The following is a 4,748-nucleotide window of genomic DNA, read 5'->3' as shown; positions in this document are numbered from 1 at the left end:
GGGCAAGGGCCAAGAGAACGTGGAAGGAAATGCCCAGGATGATGGCCAAGAGAACACGGCAAGAAACGCCAAAACAGGAGGGCAGGAGAACGCAGCAGGGAACACCAAAACTGAATGCCGAAGTGAATGTGGTAAAGAAAGCCAAGGGCAATGGCCAAGAGAACCCAGCATGGAACACAAAAACAGGAGGGCAAGAGAATGCCCAGCCAATGGCAACGGCTAAGAGAACGTGGAAGGAAATACCAAAACAGGAGGGCGAGAGAACGCAGTACAGAACGCCAAAACTGAATGCTGAAGTGAATCCAGCAAAGAAAGCCAAGGGCAACGGCCAAATGAACGTGGCATGGAACACAAAAACAGGAGGGCAAGAGAATGCAGTAGGGAACAGCAAGGGCAAAGGGAAGGAAAACACTGCAGTGAAAGGCCAGAGACAAAGAGAACACAGAAAGAAAAGGACAGGCAGCATCCAGGGCACCATAAAGTGCAATGAAGAGCTCTGGGAGCACCGTGTTGTGCCGTGCTATGGAGTGGGTAAACACTGATGGGTGAGCATTGCCCTTACCTGCTGGGCAGACAATTACCAGCCAGCAAAGCGAGGCTCTGGGGCATTCCAGGAAATGCAGATTCCGGTTCCTTGCTGTTCCCATGAAGAGCCACGCATCTCCATGCAGTCGTTACGGCACTCGGGAGCGCTGTAACTCCGCAGCCACCTGTGGGACACAAAACAGTAATGAAGGCACTGCCCTACAGATGTGCCTCTTTCACAAACCTGCACTCCTTTCCCTGATCAATGTGGCTGCACTCTGTGCGTGATGCTGCTTACCAGCAGCACTGCAGCTGGGAACAACAGACAAGGAGAAGGCTCAGGTACCCAACAATATCCATCTTCCATCTTCTCTGATAACTGCTCATTATACACTGCTCTCACCTTCGGTTTGGTAGGTGGGGATTGAGGAAGCAATGCTGGTCCCACAGACCCCTCCCTATCCCACACTGTGATGGGAGATCAGGATCTGGACCACCTGAGAACCTGACATCCAGGAGTCTTTGGGTCCTGATGAGACGAGTCCCAGAGCCCTGAGGGAATTCACCGCTGCAGTCACCGAGCCACTCTCAGTGGTATTTGAGAAGTCGAGGCAGTCAGGTGAAGTCCCTGGTGAGCAGAAAAAAGGCAACAGCACAGCTGTTACTGCAGATATAAAGTGTGACCCTGGGAACCACCAATGTGTCAGTCTCACCTCTGTGCTGCAAAAAAATCGAGGAGCAGATCCTCCTGGAAGTGACAATGAAGCACACGTTCCAGTGCGTCACCACCCTCTGTGTGAAAAGCTTCCTCCTAATAACCAACCTAAACCTCCCCTGTTTCAGTTTAAAATCATTTCCCCTTGTCCTATCACGATCCACCCTCGTAAACAGCCGTTCCCCTTCCTGCTGTTCCCCCTTCAAGTACTGTGAGGCTGCAATGAGTTCGCCCCCAAGCCTTCTCTTCTCCAGGCTGAACAACCCCACTTCCCTCAACCTTTCCTTGTAGGAGAGCTGCTCCAACCGTCTGCTCATCTCAGTGCCTCCTCTGGACCCGCTCCATGAGCTCCACGTCCTTCCTGTGCTGGGGGCCCCAGGCCTGGATGCAGCACTGCAGATGAAGCCTCAGAAGAGCCGAACAGATGGGGACGATCACCTCCCTCTCCCTGCTGGCCACTCCTCTTTTAACGCAGCCCAGAACACAGCTGGCCTTCCAGGCTGCAAGCACGCTCTGCTGGCTGATGTCCACTCATGGATCCCAGCTCATCCACCGGGAGCCGCAAGTCCTTTTCTGTGGGGCTGCTCTCAAGGTGTTCTTTGCTGAGTTTGTACAAACACCTGGGATTGCCCCTTCATCAGTGACATTGACAGTGGGGCTGAGTGCACCCTAATGACACCGAGCTGTGGGGTGCAGTGACACACTAAAGGGACAACGCCATCCAGAGGGACCTCAACAGGCTGAGTAGTGGCACTCAGCGATGTACCTTCCTGGCCCAGAAAGCCAACCGTACGCTGGGCTCCATCCAAAGATGTGTGGTCAGCAGGCGAAGGGAGCTGGTCCTGCCCTTCTGCTCTGCGCTGTGAGGCCTCACCTGGAGGTGCTGTGTCTGGATGTGGATGTCCGCAGCGCAGGACAGACGTGGAGCTGTTGGAGAACATCCAGAGAACAGCCACAAATATGAACTGAGGGATGGAACGCCTTTCCTATAAAGAGAGAGAGCTGGAGCTGTTCAGCCTGCAGAAGTGAAGGCTCCAAGGTGATCTGGTAACAGCCTTTCAACACCTGAAGGGAAGAACAAGGAAAGATTTAGCCTAGATATAAAGAAAATCTGGTACAGTGAGGGTGGTGACACAGCAGAACAGGTTACCCAGACATGTGATGGATGCCCCGTCCCTTCCAAGGTGAGGCTGGGTCAGCCAGATCTGGCTGTGGATGTTCCTGTTCATTGTGTGGCAGTTGGACGAGATCACCACCAATGGTACCAAGTACTCTGGCTAGGATAATCCACATCCATCAGAGCCTCTCTGGGCCAGTCCCAGTATTCAGCAGAGCAGGGGCTTCACTTCATCACACTGGGGTGATACTGAGTACAGCAGTCCAGAAGAGGACAATCCTTGGCTTTCTATAAAGACGAAGATTTATTACACCTAAGGGTGCACAGAACGCCCTTAAACAACTCTGCATGGTTGGAAGCAGTGCATAACAGCCCTGAAATAAAGGAAGAATAAGTTACCCCATTCCAAAGATGAACACTCAGCCCACACTGCCAAGGAAGCAGTCTCCAGGTAGAGATGCTGCCCTTACGGCTTCCACCCCTTAAAAGTGGTCAGGATTTAAAAAAAAAAAAAAAAAAAAAAAAAAAAAAGGAGAATGCAGCCCTGAAATAAAGAAAAAACAAAGAAACCACTTACACCCTTCTCAAAGGCCAAAACTCACCCCTGCTCCACAGGAGACAGTCCAGAGATCAGTGCTGCCCTTACATCTGCCAGCACTTCAATGTGGTCAGGATGCCCCAAAAACAGGAAAGGTCACAGTCCTAAAACAAGAAGGAATGAATCACCCTTTCTCAAGGACCAGAGCTCATCCCACACTCCCAAGGAGACGGTCTCTAAAGACAGATACCACCTTAAAGGCTGCCAGCCCTTAAGTGGGGTCAGGATCCCCCCAACAACAAGATATTGCAACCCTGGAATAAAGAATCACTCACCCAGTTTCAAGGGTTCACCCCACGCTCTAAAGGAAGCAATCTCCAGGTGCAGTTGCTGCTCCTTCTGCTGACAGACCTTAAATGTGGTCAGGAGCCCCCAGAAAGTGAAATTACAATCCAGCAGTAAAGAAGAAATCAATGACCCCATTCCAAAAACAAACAGCCCACATCCCAAAGGAAGGAGCCTCCATGCAGAGATGCTGCCCTCACAGCTTCCAGCCCTTAAAAGTGGTCAGGATCCCCCAAAAGGGAAAGACCAGAGCCCCGCAATAAAGCAGCAGTCACTCACCCCATTCCAAAGGGCAGAACTCACTCCCAATACTTCCAAGGAGGCAGTTCCCAAGCAGAATGCTGCTCTGTCTGTTCCCAGCCCTTAAATATGGGCAGGGAGGGGGTGGAGCCAAGCTCAGCCCTATCCGGTCCCACAGGTAAATTGCTTCCACCTGTGCTGGCAGGGCTGGCCACACCCCTCACCAGGTGCTCAATCACTGCTTCAGACCGTAAACAACAACAAAAAAAGACTAATTACAAGCAGGTGATTGGATCTGCCTGTCCGGCAAGGGAGTTTGATCAAAGGATGAGAAACAATGGCATGCATATTTTGATTGAAGTCTGTCCTCAAAAGCATTCAGTAAAATTTCTAATAGATAGGGGAGCACAAATTTCAGTATGATACAGCACACAAATTTCAGTACTGATACAGCAAGATGCTGAACAGCTGTGTGTGCAGCCTGGATGGCAGAGTTGAGATTACCGGTGTGATCGGAGCGAGCTCTGTTTGCCAAACTAGTGGGGACAGCTTGTGGCTCTCCAGTGAGAAACGTGTCGCCTACTTTCTTTGCAATTAAAGCCCATTGTGAAAACAATTCAGGATTTGACATAATCAGTGGGTGAACCTGGCACCTGCCTGTATGGCAGTGTGTGGCCTTTTGAGTCAAGTTTCAATCCCAGACTCCAAAGAAATAGGCAGGCTGCAGCGTGTGCACTTTACGCAGCCCCTGTGCTCCCTGAAGCAGGGGTCGCTAACATACCACTGCACCCCATTTCTGCTGCAGCATGATGTGGGATTTCTGAACTCATAGCAGGTTTGGAAAAAAGACAAATCGTTTCCAGAACAGATTCCCCACATAACTCGTTGTCATCTGGTTTGGAAACCAGATGGAAGGTGGTGATTAATAATCGATTATCGGTGTCTGAAAGCTTATACAGCCCCGCTAGGAGCTGCTGTCCCAAACCTTGCTTACTTGGCAAGCAAGTTGGGGTGATGCCATGGAGTGATGCTGGGATGACACTGGGGTGATGTTGTGGACTGAGCCTGGAGAGTGACGCTCGGGGTGATGCTGGGGTATTGCGGGTGGGGGGGGGGGGGGGGGGGGAATCAGAGAGAGAGAGATACTCGATGGAGACACTGGGGTGACTTAGTGTGATGTTGGGGGGTGACATTGCTGGCACGACTCTGGGAGTGACATTGGGGTGACACTGGAGAGTGATTCTGAAGTGTCATTGTAGTGGCATGGG

General features: G+C 51.4%; 1 long non-coding RNA gene across 1 annotated transcript; it reads right to left on the bottom strand.

The window, feature by feature from the left end:
• Positions 1-1,028: 1,028 nt before the first annotated feature.
• LOC125687734 (uncharacterized) lies at positions 1,029-3,567 on the bottom strand. Its single transcript, XR_007374364.1, has 5 exons — positions 3,520-3,567; positions 3,231-3,306; positions 2,960-3,059; positions 2,391-2,731; positions 1,029-1,153 (listed from the first exon to the last, which is right to left on the bottom strand). It is a non-coding gene; the product is annotated as an uncharacterized LOC125687734 (long non-coding RNA).
• Positions 3,568-4,748: the final 1,181 nt, after the last annotated feature.

This window comes from Lagopus muta, unplaced genomic scaffold (genome assembly GCF_023343835.1).
Source record: "Lagopus muta isolate bLagMut1 unplaced genomic scaffold, bLagMut1 primary scaffold_179, whole genome shotgun sequence".
Classification (NCBI taxonomy): domain Eukaryota; kingdom Metazoa; phylum Chordata; class Aves; order Galliformes; family Phasianidae; genus Lagopus; species Lagopus muta.
This window is presented reverse-complemented; position numbering and strand designations above follow the sequence as displayed.